This window comes from Cotesia glomerata, linkage group LG6 (assembly GCF_020080835.1).
Source record: "Cotesia glomerata isolate CgM1 linkage group LG6, MPM_Cglom_v2.3, whole genome shotgun sequence".
NCBI lineage: Eukaryota > Metazoa > Arthropoda > Insecta > Hymenoptera > Braconidae > Cotesia > Cotesia glomerata.
Window position 1 is genome coordinate 26,057,724 of NC_058163.1, and position 17,713 is coordinate 26,075,436.

The 17,713-nt window shown below is 28.5% G+C and overlaps 1 long non-coding RNA gene across 1 annotated transcript; it reads left to right on the forward strand.

Annotated features, from left to right (window-relative positions):
- The first annotated feature begins 1,170 nt into the window (after positions 1-1,170).
- LOC123267071 lies at positions 1,171-12,439 on the forward strand. The gene is made up of 3 exons (XR_006509959.1): positions 1,171-1,412; positions 1,647-2,430; positions 12,305-12,439. It is a non-coding gene; the product is annotated as an uncharacterized LOC123267071 (long non-coding RNA).
- The last annotated feature ends 5,274 nt before the right edge of the window (positions 12,440-17,713 follow it).

The following is a 17,713-nucleotide window of genomic DNA, read 5'->3' on the forward strand; positions in this document are numbered from 1 at the left end:
TAAATTGTAAAATTTCATGCATAAATAGTAAATTTTCTTCTAAAATATTTGAAAATTAATAGTAATGAAAGTATAGTCCAGCTTTACAATAGTTGTATCGTAAATTTTCCCAGAAATTTTTTTCCGTGCACGGAGAGTTACATACTGACATACTGACATACTGACATACAAGTGAAGCTAATAAAAAATAATTATTTATAAATATTATAAATACGGGGAATCAGAGTTCGATTTCGGAGAGCGAGCCTGAGAAACGGCTACCAGAACCAAGGAAGGCCGCAGGCGCGCAGATTACCCACGGAGAGTTACTGACATACTGACAAACTGACAAACAAACTGACATACAAGTGAAGCTAATATAAAGCGTGTAAAAAATATTATTTGTGTAAATTTGATTTATTCATTAAGAAAAAAAAAATAAAGAAAAAAAAGTTTACCAATCTGAGATTTCTGCACTGAAAGCTGAATCGCAACAAACATACAAAACACGAACAATAGTAATTTTATTGCCATCTTTTTGTCTAATGATTATCAATACGAACAATTAGTAACAACTGTGATGATCGTCGATCGTTCTCGGGTGTATTTATCCATCTGAGCTCGTTTTTTTTTTTTTTTGTAATTGAACCGTACTAACAGATAATAAGATCATCTTGGACATAACAATAATGTAATGCAATGTAATGATTATCTCAAGGACATTGCGGTCACAATTTTTGTTGCATAATAGTCACTTATTAATGTTTTATAATTCAAGCATAAGTATTATCAATCAGTTTGTAAAAAATAAATGTTGTTATTTATCTTCAGACATTTTTATTACTTAGAACATAAAAATTAGAAAATTTTTTTGCTGATTATTAATTTAAAAATTAAGTTTCAAATATTTTATCATTAAAAATTATTCGAAAAAATTTTCAACAATACAAATTTTTGGAAAAAGTCAGAAATATTTTTTTGTTGGTTGTTAATTTTTAAGATAATTAAATAATATCGTTAAAATAATTACTGCTAGACATTAAATTAAAAATTTTGTTAATTTTAACCATTAATCTTTTTAAAATAAAATTAATATTATGTAAGTAAAATTTTTCTCTCTTCAATCAAGTAAGAATGTTTATTTTGACGCAAGTTATTCTTTACATGTCATATGTCATCACCATATCATTTATCATGTCTTCACACAGAGAAGTACAAGCGTAGACAAACATGAAAAATGATAAGTAAATTTGTTTGGTTAAATAATTTAATTAGTAGTTCAATTAACATTCACTTCTGAAATACACAAGCATTTATTTGTTTATCAAAGCGACTTGACATTCGTATTTGTGCAGAGATGTGATTGCAGGTCGTGTGAGATAACTCGGCGTGTTTTACAGCTGAAAAACACCATCTACAATGTTCTTTTAGAAGTAAGCGATACTGAAAGCAGATTAATCCATTACTCTATCCTTCACTTATCTTATTCATAAAATTTTATTGTATTTTTTTTTTGTTTTTACATTCATAGTGCACGTAAATTATATTTTATTAGTCTGTAACAAAAATATAACAATAAATTTATAAGAAAATTATTTTCCGTGCAATTTAACAATTAAAAATTGACAATTATTGGACGATTGCCACTACAATATAATTTTTTCTAGACTCGTTTCGTGAAAATGAGAAGATTTCTCCACTGAAATTGATATCCAAGCATTTGTTTCGGGTAAAAAAGATAAAAGACATAAACGTAAGTCAGAAACAAAATTCTTGAAGTAACCTATACCGCAAGTTGGACGCTTTGTTTTACCAGCAGACCATGGAATTCTCTTTCAAACGTCAGTTGAAACAAAACTGGCTGATATAATGTGTTTGAAGTGCACGCACGTGGGTGATGTACACCACCCACGCTACCTATTCTTGGAGACTCTTAATGTTCCTTACGCCAAATGAATGCCAAGTATGCCTTTGTAGAATTAGTCTTTAACTGCTTTAATCCAACTGACAACAAACTCGAAGACATTTAATAATCTTTTCATTTATTATGGGCTTGATTGAGTCACTTTAAGCCTCTAATTATTTTTCATCTTTATTTTGATGCAGTAAATAAAACACTTGGAAAATTTTATTTGAGGAATAAAATAAATTTTTATCACCTGCAAAAAATGTTATTTTATTAATTCATGCTCATAAAATAAAAAGGAAATGTACATTAAGTAACTCTTATAATTGTGTACAGCATAAAGAACTACGTGTACGGAAGATTATTAAAAAGAATCGGAGTACATTACACCGGTCATCTCATCGGTGGTCTTGAAATGATAAACCAACTGACAGAGTGCAAGTAAACCAAAAAAATTCTTAACAAGTTGACGTTATAAATTATTAATGCTTATCCAAATTATAACCGATACATTTTTGTGATACACTCTACGGGAGGGCTACATTGTAAGTTTTTTTTATGTATTTTATATTTAATTGATCTTTTTTTTTTAATAGCATTTAAAAATTTTGCTTTATTAAATAATGACTTTTATTAAATTGCACTGTACTTTCTTAAATATTGACGTTTTTAAAGATATAAGCTCATCCCGATGTTACACTCATCAATAGCTTTCATTTGAGTACCCACATGCATTTTTTATATATTTTTCATATATACATATATGTAATATATATAAATATATGAAATATATGAAAAATTGATGTGGGTACTCAAATGAAAGGTCTAGATGAGTGTAACATGGGGATAAGCTTATATCTTTAAAAATATCAATAATTAAGAAATGAATTAGTATCTTGTGCACGATTGACATTTTTAAAAATATAAACTCATCCCGATGTTACACTCATCGAGACCTTTCATTTAAGTACCCATATCAATTTTTCATATATTTTGTATATTTATATATATATATATATATATATATATATATATATATATATATATATATATATATATATATATATATATATATATATAAATGCATGTGGGTACTCAAATAAAAGCTCTTAATGAGTGTAACATTGAAATGAGCTTATATCTTTAAAAACGTCAATATTTAAGAAAGTACAGTGCAATTTAACAAAAGTCATTATTTAATAAAGCAAAATTTCATTTATTTATAGTTCACAAGATTAATTTTTTTTTAATCAGTCTTTTTAGCAGTAACAAATTTTAATTATCTATGACACAGTAATGAGTAACTTGCTCGTAGCTCATTATTGACTCATGTCAATTTATTTATAAGACAAATTACAGTCACATAAAAATTAAAACCTTCTATTGAGTCATAGTCAAACATATATCTTAACTAATTCCTCTAATTAGACTACAATTGCAAGTTCTTATCAATCTTCGACTTTAACAATGGACGCAATAAGAAGCAGAGTACCTCGAATGGGTGAAAAAGCAACTTACACACTTATCTTTATCCTCGTGATTTTAATGACATTAAATGCCATTGCTGTATACCTTTTTGTCATTGTATACAAAAAAGACCCCGTATGCGAGGAAATAAAGAGAATATGCATGAGTAATTACTCTTATCTAGAGCCCGGAGAGCATGAAATTGTCAATAAGCTCGTAAAAAATTCTGATACTGCAGCAGAACTCACTCTGGCATTTCCCGAATGGGACAGATTTTCAGATAAATTTTCAAAAGTTTGTAAATTCGGTACTAAAGTGCTACAACATTACGCGATTTACGGCGAAAGAAAATTCCTAGATGCTACTACCAAGATAATTGACGTAATCTATATTAAAGTTCTTGAGACGGTCAATTTGGACAGCGTGATTTGGAACTCCGAGAAGCTTTCAGAAGAGTGTGCGAGGTTTTTCATCGCGTATCAATACCTCGCTCATCAAGGATACAATCCCTCTACGTATGAAATTTGTTATGATTTTATTATGAAACTTGTGCCTGAATTAAACAAAGTAAAAACTCCAAACAATAATATCTTCATTCGTGGCAATACTGCAAGATTGTTATCGCTTTATTTGAATAATTATCCCCAGTACAAAAGTGATATTGCTAGCAAAGAAATGGATAAATTTAGGAGTGTTATTAAGAATGTCAAAAATCAGCCGGTTAAATTTGATTCTTATTCTTATTATAATGAAATGTTCACAGTTTTCAAATTTTGGAAACAATAATTTATTATAAATAATTAAAATACTTACAATGATTTTAAGAGAAAAATTTGATTATTTTATAATTCATAGCAATTAAAAATTATTTTTTTAATTTATAGTGCAAGGAAAAATAATATTAAAATTATATGTCGTTCTGAAATGTGAAGCTTTAACAGAAAAAAAGAAAAAATTATAATTTGAAATAATATTTTTATAAGTTTCATTTTAAATATTAATTTTTACAGATTAAAATTTTATTTAGAAAAAAAACTGTAAAAATTATTAGATTTATTATTATTATATACTAGCAACCGTACAGTCATTATTAAATAATGACTTTTGTTAAATTACACTGTATTTTTTTAGCTATTGACGTTTTCAAAAATATAAGCTCACCCCGATGTTACACTCATCAAGAGCTTTCATTTGAGTACCCACATGCATTTTTAATATATTTTTCACATATATATATATATATATATATATATATATATATATATATATATATATATAAATATATGAAAAAATGATGTGGGTACTTAAATGAAAGGTCTTGATGAGTGTAATATCGGAATGAGCTTATATCTTTAAAAATGTCAATCGTGCACAATATACAAGGACATTTCTTAATTATTGATGTTTTTAAAGATATAAGCTCATCCTGATGTTATATTCATCAAGAGCTTTCATTTGAGTACCCACATGCATTTTTGATATATTTTTCATATATACATATATATAATATAAATAAATATATGAAAAATTGATGTGGGTACTCAAATGAAAAGTCTTGATGAGTATAACATCGGGATGAGCTTATATCTTTAATAATATCAATAGTTAAAGTACAGAGAAATTTTTTAGAATTTTTTTTACAATTTTTCCCTTCAATTAACTTTACTAAATCATCGTTCAAAAAAATGTTCAATTTGATTAATTATATAACTTCAATATTCTTTCTGAAAATAAAATTTCCGAAGGAAATTCATTTCGTTGATGCAGAAATAATTATTCTTTCCAAAAATCGAAGGCATAACACACTCCATAATAAAAATTATAATCTTCTAGTACATTTGAACCCTTAGCCGGAATCCACGTCTTTAAATTATCCTTAAAACTGACCATGTCTTTACTTTTGATGTCAGATTTATAAGCGTCAGACTGATATAAATAAGCCGATAACAATCGAGGGATGCTGCTGTAAATACTAAACTGCGGACTTTTAGAAAAATCCCAAACTTTTATTCGATTCAACATAGGAATCAATTTCATGATAAAATCATGACAAACTTTCTTTGTTTTTTTGATGACTTCATTTTCATCATTTGAATCATCAGCAGCCACTTGGTAAATTACAAAGAATCTTGCGACGTATATACACATATTATATACATCAAATTTAATATCGTTAGATTGGAAATTCATTTTGGATAAAAGGTTGCTGTCAATGGTCAAAATTATCCGGGTAGCAACATCCAAATACCGACAGTCGTTGTGAATCAAATAGTACTGTAATAATTTATTTCCAAATTTGCACAATTTAACTAAATTTGACGCGTTTTCTTTCCAATTTGGAAAGCTGTCTTCAAATCCATCTTCAAAGTTGCACAATAATCTCCCAACAACTGTTTCTTCGACAGATTCAAAATATTTAAAATTCCCGATTTCGACTTTTCTTAACAAAGTTTTCACTCGGTCAATCTCAACTGCCGGTTTACGGAATTCAAAGTACCACAAAGTACCGGCTAAAGATATTAGCAAGAGCAAAATAGCTGGAAAAGCTAATGATAAGAACCTATTACGTATTTTGTGTTGTGGTGCAACATATCTCGGTGGTATTTGTATAGAAGGTTTCGGCATTTTAATCATATTCTCTAATAAATTTAATATTTTATCAACAACAAATTTTCCTTTGTATGCTACAAGACTTATCAATTTATTGTAACAAATTAATTACATAAAATGAGATTATTCTTTTATGAAATTAATATTAAATGTCTTGATTACTATTCTACCTTTTAAAGTGTGTGTCGTTTATATAATTAGCCATGAATATTCAAGAAAATATTGAAAAAAAATTATTTTTTACTGCGATTGATTACTAATTACGTAAACGATCGCGATGCTTATGCACAGAAAGAAAAATTTCTTGACTGGAGAACAAAATTCTTGACTCAAGAAAATTTGTCGGGTGCCTGAAAGAAGACCGAAGTTGTGTTGGCCGAAGTAAATATTTTCTTGAAGTTATATTCTTGGTGGTAGTAATTTTTTCTTAATTCAAATTATCATAAATACTTCACGGAAAAAAGTAAACTGTAATATTCACTCGGATTCCGGTTAATTTTTATAGTTTCAAACAGTAAAGCGGACATCGGGGTGGCAAAAATATAAATATTACAGAACTTAATGTAGAAAGTATAAAAGCCACAATTTATAATTTAATATCCAAAATAAGTGATTAGTAGCTGTCACTATAGTAAATAACGACTCTTTTATCTTAAAAAATTACAGTTTCAAACAGTAAAAATTGCCATTTTAATATATAGTCGATATTATGAGGAGAAGGGGAACTCAGATGAAAGAGAAGGGGGTCTCACTCTGGGAGAATTTAACATTTGAAACAGTAAAAATTATACTTTTTAAATAAACATTTTACCAGTCCAAGCAAGTCAATAATTACAGTTTGATTTTTAGCGTTGCGTTTAAAATTTACCATTTTACTTTGTAAATATTGACGTTGCTTGTATTAGAAATTTACTAACTTTATTTTATACTTTTTAGATATCATAAGATCATTTTTTAGGTACGAAATGATAAATATCAAAGTCTGAATTGTTAATTATTATACTTAAACATTTTAGACATTTACATAGCGAATATTACTGTTTGAAATAGTATTTTCTTCCATGTAAAGAGTAAATTGTAACGTTTAAATGGTAAATATTTTAAAGTGAATAGTAAAATCACAATTTTACTGTTTGAAATGGTAATTTTTAGCAGTTGATCATTACTTATTATAAATCGACTGTTATTTATTACAGTTTACTTTTTTCCGTGTTGATACAATAAATTTTTATATTTAATCAAAATTTTTAGATACTTTAGGGAAGCAGCGCCACCTACTTCAGCTGAGAAAAAAATTTTCTCACCTTGAGAAAATTTTTCTCGAGAATATTAAATACCCATTTTATATTACTGTAGCGTACAATTATACATATTGAATGAAAAAAAATGATGCAATATTATTTGATCTTCCCATTTGACATGTTAATCAATAAAAATATTAATGAAAATTTACTTCTATCTTTATATATAATTTTTCGAGCAAGAGAAATTTTCTCAAGACAAGAAAATTTTCTTCTATCAAGAACTAAATTTTTTGGAGCTCGAGGCTGAATTTTCTCAAAACTACAAAATTTTCTTGACTTAAATAAATTTTCTTGGATCATGATACGTATTTCTTAAAGCAAGAGAATTAATTTTGTTGGAATAAGTGAAATTTCTTGTCAAAAAAAAAATTTTTTTTTCGCTCAAGAAAATAATTAGGAAGAAAAATATTTTCTTAGCTCAAGTGAACCTTTTTTTCTGTGTAAATTTATAAATGAACATTAATAAAAATTTTTATTGGCTTTTTATTTCCCTCTAACTTAATTTCCATTATAAAATTCATAATATTGATAATTAAAACTTGATTGTATCCCATAAATTGAATCACTTTGGACATATTTGATTTTCCTTGCGTCATGATTAGACATTATTCAGCTACCCGAGTTACACAGAAGCCCGAAGGGCTAGTCTGCACGTACGTCCCTCTCAAGAGAGATACGCCATGCAATTATACACGGACGATTGCATCGTCATAAATATTCATGTGGCTTTACTTCTCCTCCGACGCTGTTACTATACATATGTAAGTTTAGAGCCTCATATTTCGCTAAACTGTATCTATTATAGATCCTTGCGTTAGATAATTTAAAATAAAACTAAAAAGTCATATTTAATTATTAAGTACATGAAATTAACACTTAAATAAAATAACATCTAAAACAAAAATAATCTCACGGCTCCGAAGACGGATTAACGATTCAATTTATTATAATTATAATGCAACGCCAATTGCCCTATAGGTTAAATGTTTATTATTATTATTATTATTATTACTAGCAACCTTGCAGTCACTATGTTTTTTTGTTTTTTTTTTTTTTTTTTTTTTTTTTTTTTTAAAGGGGGAGGGGAATCCTTTTTACGGATTCTAGGCATAGCTGTTTAGCCTGGATATGTGGCGACTCGACGCAGTGTCATACTAAAACTCGACACTAGCGCCCCTACCCACTAAACCCTAAACCCCTTTTCCTCTTCTTCCTAATCCCTGCAACCTTGCAGTCACTATGTGACTGTCGTGACTAGTAAACTATAAATAAATAAAATTTTGCTTTATTGAATAATGACTTTTGTTAAATTGCACTGTACTTTTTTAAATATTGACGTTTTTAAAGATATAAGCTCATTCCGGTGTTACACTCATCAAGAGCTTTCATTTGAGTACCCACATGCATTTTTGATATATTTTTCATATATACATATATATAAATATATAAAATATATGAAAAATTGATGTGGGTACTCAAATGAAAGGTCTCGATGAGTGTAACGTCGGAATGAGCTTATATCTTTAAAAATGTCATTAGTTGACAAGATAGCGATATCATTTCTTAATTATTGACATTTTTAAAGATATAAGCTCATCCCGTTGTTACACTCATCAAGAGCTTTCATTGGAGTACCCACATGCATTTTTGATATATTTTTCATATATACATATATATAAATATATAAAATATATGAAAAATTGATGTGGGTACTCAAATGAAAGGTCTCGATGAGTGTAACGTCGGAATGAGCTTATATCTCTAAAAATGTCATTAGTTGACAAGATAGCGATATCATTTCTTAATTATTGACATTTTTAAAGATATAAGCTCATCCCGTTGTTACACTCATCAAGAGCTTTCATTGGAGTACCCACATGCATTTTTGATATATTTTCATATATACATATATATAAATATATAAAATATATGAAAAATTGATGTGGGTACTCAAATGAAAGGTCTCGATGAGTGTAACGTCGGAATGAGCTTATATCTCTAAAAATGTCATTAGTTGACAAGATAGCGATATCATTTCTTAATTATTGACATTTTTAAAGATATAAGCTCATCCCGTTGTTACACTCATCAAGAGCTTTCATTGGAGTACCCACATGCATTTTTGATATATTTTTCATATATACATATATATAAATATATAAAATATATGAAAAATTGATGTGGGTACTCAAATGAAAGGTCTCGATGAGTGTAACGTCGGAATGAGCTTATATCTCTAAAAATGTCATTAGTTGACAAGATAGCGATATCATTTCTTAATTATTGACATTTTTAAAGATATAAGCTCATCCCGTTGTTACACTCATCAAGAGCTTTCATTGGAGTACCCACATGCATTTTTGATATATTTTTCATATATACATATATATAAATATATAAAATATATGAAAAATTGATGTGGGTACTCAAATGAAAGGTCTCGATGAGTGTAACGTCGGAATGAGCTTATATCTCTAAAAATGTCATTAGTTGACAAAATAGCGATATCATTTCTTAATTATTGACATTTTTAAAGATATAAGCTCATCCCGTTGTTACACTCATCAAGAGCTTTCATTTGAGTACCCACATGCATTTTTGATATATTTTTCATATATACATATATATAAATATATAAAATATATGAAAAATTGATGTGGGTACTCAAATGAAAGGTCTCGATGAGTGTAACGTCGGAATGAGCTTATATCTTTAAAAACGTAAATATTTCTCAAGATACAAGGTTATTTCTGAATTATGTATCTCGAGATAGACAATTAAAAATAATAAATGAAAATACTCGGCATCGATCTCCACGTCAGATAAATTCGGCCAAGTGTGGGAGCCGTAATGTCTTGGCATCCAATTGACCCCAGTTGATTTATATCTGAGTAAAAGAACGTGAGGCTTTATATTATTCTGGATGTCTGTCTAAGATTTTCATCATTATTCTCCTTTCCCCTTTTTTTTATTATTTAATTTACAGCCACAAAAATAATACGCAAGTAAATATCAACTTACACGTACTTAGCATTCCTCAAAATATTATCTCCACAATTTTTTTTTTATCTCCAGAATGATTATAAAATCTATTTTTTGCGTAATATAAATTAAATCTACCTTGATAAGTGCTGTCTTGATACTTTGATGTTAAAAGTGATAAAATAAAATGTGAAATGCAAATCTGATTAGCGATTAATCACTTAATAATATTTAACAATTTAATGCTTTACATATACTATTAAAAATAAATAAATAAAAAGAACAAATATTTAAAAAATAAAAACATAAAACTTTTGATAAACGACCACCTGCTGCAATCAAACACAACCGGCTTCTCAACTTTTCTCTCTTTGACAATCCACATCTAATCGTCGCACAAAAAGATTTAAATATTGTACGATGTTAAAATGATAAATAAAAAAAATAAAAAATAATATTATTAATAAATTCTCGGGAAGATTGACACCGACAGTATACTTTCATTTATTATCTCTTATAATAAGCGAAAGAATCCACCAGGAATGGAACACCCACGCTTGTATGTCGAGTCTGTGGTTACTTAAGTGGTACCAATGACAGAGCACGCAAGGACAGTCAGTTAAGTTTATATATAGAACATGTTAAAAAAAATTAATAATAATCTATGTTATTAAGAGAATAAGAAAAATTTTGTGTTCAGGATATAGTCATATGATAAAATCGGTTTTTTCTAATAAGTATTTAAGCTTGTTCGAAAATGCTCTATCTCTAGATACATAATTAAGAAATGATCTTGTATCTTGTGCACGATTGACATTTTTTAAGATATAAGCTCATTCTGATGTTACACTCATCAAGACCTTTCATTTGAGTACCCACATCAATTTTTCATATATTTTATATATTATATATATGTATATATGAAAAATATATGAAAAATTGATGTAGGTACTCAAATGAAAGCTCTTGATGAGTGTAACATCGGGATGAGGTTATATCTTTAAAAATGTCAATAATTAAGAACTGACATTGTTATCTTGTCCACGAATGACATTTTTAAAGATATAAGCTCATTCCGACATTAAACTCATCGAGACCTTTTATTTGAGTACCCACATCAATTTTTCATATATTCATATATATTATATATGTATATATGAAAAATTGATGTAGGTACTCAAATGAAAGCTCTTGATGAGTGTAACATCGGGATGAGCTTACATTTTTAAAAATAACAATAATTAAGAAATGACCTTTATCTTGTGCACGATTGACATTTTTGAAAATATAAGCTTATCCCGACATTACACTCATTGAAACCTTTCATTTGAGTACCCACATCAATTTCTCATATATTTTATATATTTATATATATGTATATATGAAAAATATATCAAAAATGCATGTGGGTAGTCAAATGAAAGCTCTTGAAAAGTGTAAAATCGGGATGAGCTTATATCTTTAAAACATATGTTATATATATGTATAAATGAAAAATATATCAAAAATGCATGTGGGTATTCAAATGGAAGGTCTTGATGAGTGTAACATCGGGATGAGCTTATATCTTTAAGAACGTCAATAGTTCACGAGATACAAGGTAATTTCTTAATTATCTATCTAGAGATAGAGTATTTTCGAATGCAGCCTGAATACTTATCATTGTAAATTGACTATCGGTGAGAATGATATGAAACCTTGAAAAGGCTCAAATTCAAGTCAATACCTTTTCAACGATACCAAATTTAATCATAAAAACCAATTTTATCATATAAATATACTGGCCTCAAAATTTTGCTTATTCTCTTAATTATATAGATTAGTAGAATTACAAAATTTCAACGTATAATATTAATACCTAGAATGATAATTTTTCATCAATGGTTTTATTATTGCCAAAGTTGTTGACCTGTAATAGAGACGTAATTAAAAATTTATTGAACTTTGGATATCATTAAGCTTTTATAAAAAATAATGACAGAATTATCGAAGACATTCAATTATCTTTATTATGTTTTGTTATATTTTGTTTGATGTTCCAATGCATTCTTTTTAGACACTATGTTTTTACGGGCATGCACATATTGGATGAGACAGGCCTAAAATCATCACGGCATTTGCAGTGAAAATCGAAACATATTGAGTTTGGAACAACGCATTGGTGATCCACCCAACAATATCCACCTAAAAGTGGCGAGCATGTGGATTTATCTATGTAAGTATTATTGTTGTTGCAAATACATTTTTTGTCTTTAGAACATATGTTGTGCCAGGTATCGCCACAATCTAGATTTTCTTTACAGTTGAACAAAGAACCAACTGAAACAGTGAAAAGTGCGATTTGATTAGTAGAAGCTGCGTAATTATGATTAAAAAGACTTTGACAGAAATTTTTAGCTTACAAAGTTCACATCGATTAAACGATACAGATCGATAAAGGAGAGTGCATTGACAATAATTGTCAATGCAGGCAGAAAAATTGGGTTGACAATCATCGTCGGTTGTACATTTTTCGTTCAAGTAAGGCACACATTCAAAACTGCTCAGTGTATAATGATTTTTTGTACAAACACAGACTTTATCTTCTGAACATAATGAATTATTTATTGCAATTTGGCAATCATGATCCTGTTTACAAGTTTTACCAAGTGAAACTGTAGAAACAAAATCAGTTACTAACAATCCTAATTGTGTTTTTCTAATTTACAATTTTAGAAATGTCATTTATGGTTCATAAAAAATATCAACCGGAAAATGTAAATTTGGCATATGAAAAATGTAAATTTTATGATGTTAAAATATAAATTTATCGTATAGAAAAATGGTATTTTTCACAAATGTAAATTTTATATAGAAAAAATGTAAATTTACCATACAAACAAATTTTTTAATTTACATTATAAAAATGTAATTTTTACATTAAAAAAACTGTCAATCCAAAAAGTAAACTTTACATCAGGAAAAATATAAATTTTACACTGCAAAAAATGTAAATTTAGCATGTTCAAAAAATGTTCAATTTACAACGAAAAAAATTTAAACTCATAGTCAAATTAATACACCAACAACATCTAATGTATTTTATAATATAATATATCTATTAGGGTGTGCCAAAATGTAACTTTCGTGGAGAACCTTTTAAAATTGGAATTTTGAATTCCGCTTCTAACAGCAGTTGTGTTTGGGCATTTCTTGAGATATTTCGGGATGAAAGGATTTATTTGGTGTTCATAGAACTTTTAACAGGAGATTTAGTTGGGCACTTCCGGCCAAATTTTGAATTTTCAGCGGAAATGCCCAAACTAAGCTCCTGTTAAAAAATTCTATGAAAATAAAATATATCGTCTCACCTTAAAATATCTCAGGAAATGCTGAAACACAGCACCTGTTAAAAGCGGAACTCGAAATTCTAATATCAAAAGGTTCTCCACGGAAGTTACATTTTGGCACACCTAGTGATGTGAAGCAAAGCATGTGCTCATCAAATGCTCGTCAATTGCTCATCATTTGACGTCAATTGACCAACTAAAAAAAATGACCGCCGGTCATTTTTCGAATTGAATGGCGATTTAATTTAAAAGCTAAATTAAAAAAATTTTTAAACTTGACCAAAAAATGACCGAAAAGTTTTTGACGGTCATTTTCCATCTAAGTAGTTGAGCAAGCCAGATTTGTTTACTACCGTCAGAATTTTTAGATAAGTTTTGTGTTTGTATTTATAGATATAGTGATTGCTTTTAACAAATAATCTGTAGAATCAATTTCAGCAAACAAATTTCACCGGATTTTTAAGTCTAAAAAATTGAACAAAAAATGACCGAAAAATTTTTGACGGTCATTTTCCATCTAAGTAGTTGAGCAAGCCAAATTTGTTTATTACCGTCAGAATTTTCAGACAAATTTCGTTTTAAATATTTAAAATATTAAGGTTCCATATGAAATATGTTGGTTTGATTTTTTTTGAGAGGAATTTTAGTAAAAAGAAAACAAAATGCTCATGAATTTTTGTGACTGACCAAAAAAAAAAATGACGTCAATTGACAGGCATTTGCTCGTCAATTGCTCGTGATTTCACCAAAGTTGAAAATGACCATCATTTCGCATCACTAGGCACACCCTATTATCTACATTTATGTCATGTTAAAATTTATTAAATTAGTTTCTGTAAGCTGTTTTTATTAAAAACTACACAGTAAAAAATTTTACGTCATTGCGTCAAAAAATTTTGTGTTAAAAATTTAACACTTTTATGTGTAAATTTAACATTTATCGTGTTAAATTAATACAGAAAAGTGTTAAATTAACACAAAAAAGTGTTAAATATTTAACATAAAAATTTTTTGACGCATTGACGGAAAATTTTTTACTGTGTATGTAAAATTTCTTGCCATTCAGCTAATTGCCTTGGCATATTCAATAAACACAATACAATACAATACATCTTCCGAAAATTTCTAATTTTCCCATTTAAAAAATATATTATATAAAATTGTATAAAATTATACATGATCAAAACTTTTATATAATTATATAAAAAATTTTTCTGTTTCTTTATGTTATTTTTATAGATCTATTTCTGTAAATTTAACACTTTTTTTCTAATGAATATTCCATTATTTAACCATGTAAATTTAACACCCTCATACCTGTAATTTTTAAAAATAATTTTTTCCGTGTATGCATAATACACCCAAAAAGTATACTACTTACTCCGATCACATTGATACTTCGATTGCATAATGAATTTCTCCGGGCACTTGCACTTATGATCAACACATACAGTATTGTAAGAAATGCATTCGCTATCCGATTCGCAATACTCGCCTATAAGTGCTATACACTGATCATCGCCAAGAGCGACGTAATTTGATCTGCACGTGCATTTTTTTTCATGAGAGCATTCCCCATATTTAAAATCAATACAATAGTAGTCGTTTTTACAGGATATTCCAAAATTACCTGCAATTAATTCTGAGATGGATCACCCCTGATCATAAAAAACTCAAAGGTACATCATTAATCATTACTCACCAGCATTTGACACGCATATTTTATTAAAATAATTTACATAACCAGCTTCGCATTGGCATTTTCCATCAATGCACTCCGAGTTTATGGTAGCGCATTGTTCCAGCGGCCGACAATATTGGCTCAATACTGGCGCACAAGTCGTATTACTTATCATGGCGTAGTGTTCTTTGCATAAACAAGTGTGGTCAATGCATTTCGCGTAAGAGATTAGTTTGCAATCATCATTTTTTTGGCATTTGATCTTATTGTATCCTAAATAAACATCCACGAATCACACACTGAGAGACAATTTTATGTAATAGTAATGAAATTTTGAATTGTAATTTAATTTATGCCACACGGAAAAAAGTAAACTGTAATAAATAACAGTCGATTTATAATAAGTAATGATCAACTGCTAAAAATTACCATTTCAAACAGTAAAATTGTGATTTTACTATTCACTTTATAATATTTACCTCTTAAACGTTACAATTTACTCTTTACATGGAAGAAAATACTATTTCAAACAGTAATATTCGCTATATAAATGTCTAAAATGTTTAAGTATAATAATTAACAATTCAGACTTTGATATTTATCATTTCGTACCTAAAAAATGATGTTATGATATTTAAAAAGTATAAAATAAAGTTAGTAAATTTCTAATACAAGCAACGTCAATATTTACAAAGTAAAATGGTAAATTTTAAACGCAACGCTAAAAATCAAACTGTAATTATTGACTTGCTTGGACTGGTAAAATGTATATTTTAAAAGTAGAATTTTTACTGTTTGAAATGTTAAATTCTCCCAGAGTGAGACCCTCTTCTCTTTCATCTGAGTTTCCCTTCTCCTCATGATATGGACTATATATTGAAATAGCAATTTTTACTGTTTGAAACTGTAATTTTTTAAGATGAAAGAGTCGTTGTTTACTATAGTGACAGCTACTAATCACTTATTTTGGATATTAAATTATAAATTGTGGCTTTTATACTTTCTACATTAAGTTCTGTAATATTTATATTTTTGCCACCCCGATGTCCGCTTTACTGTTTGAAACTATAAAAATGAACTGGAATCCGAGTGAATATTACAGTTTACTTTTTTCCGTGTACAAATTTATGTTATGTTATAAAACATGAATTATGTATTGTAATTAAGCACATTTAACTTTTATATGTTTATACACCTTAATAAAATTGATCAATATTAATTTTTAACTTCCCGCTAAAAAAATTGAAAATTTTCAAAAATCGGGAAGTTATTGGTTTTACCCCGTTTTTCGAAAATCGAGTTTTCATCGGATCTCGACGTTTCAAGGTCTTAGGAAGCTTTCCTGACTATTTTCACGATGATGTCCGTACGTCTGTATGTATGTATGTGTGTGTGTGTGTGTGTGTATACCTCTCGTAACTTTTGAACGGCTTGACCGATTTCATCGCGGTTGGTATCATTCGAAAGGGCTTCGCCAAACTTAGATTTCCTGTAAGTTGGAATCGATTCGGACCAGTAGATTTCGAGAAATTGCAAAAAAAGTGAAAAAAAAGTTTTTTTTTTTTTCTTTTTTTTTTTAAATATCTCCGAATTGGCTGAACCGATCAACTTCAAAAAATAATCAGCTCTTAACCTTGAAATCCCACATCGATCTCCACATGGAGCGTCAGAATCGGTTGATGCGTTCGTGAGATATCATTGTCAAAAAAAGTGTTTTTTTGTAATAACTCCGAAATTTTTCGTCAGATCAATTTTTTTGTTCAGAATCATTTATAGAGCTCAAAAAACCACATCGATCGCCGCCTACCACGGTTAAATCGGTTGATTTTTTAAAACCTACACCAGTTTGAAAATTAGAAAAATCGTGTTTCATCGAATTTTGATAAGTCTTTTGAGCTCGAAGAGCTCAAAAGCATAGCAAAGCTATCTCTTTGAGCTCGAAGAGCTCAAAATAACACATAAATTGTATTTTTGAGCTCGAAGAGCTCGAAAACGTCATAAGTGCAATTTTAAGCGCCTAGGTATGGAATTAGCGGAAAGTTGCAGGGATGGCCTTCAGGGTCAACCGTTTTTCTTTTTTTTTTTTTTTGAGATTATTTGCATACTGTCAAATTTTTGGAACAATTACAAACTCGCATATTAATGACAGCAAACGAAAGCGACGCTCGTGGTTATTTTAATAAACACATATTAATATTTAAGAAAATTTTATTAAATACTAATAAAATTTTATTTATATGAAATATAATTTTATTAATATTAACTAAATTTTTTTTTCAAGTCTAAATGAACTTTTTTATTACTATTAAATAAAATTGTCTCTCAGTGACTTTTTGCAAAAAGGTGAAATTATCTCTGCACCTAGGTGTAAAGTACATTGACTTACTTGGTTTGTATTTATTCTTATAGTCCTCAGAGCCATCATTGGATCGGCAACTATTATTATTCAAGCAGT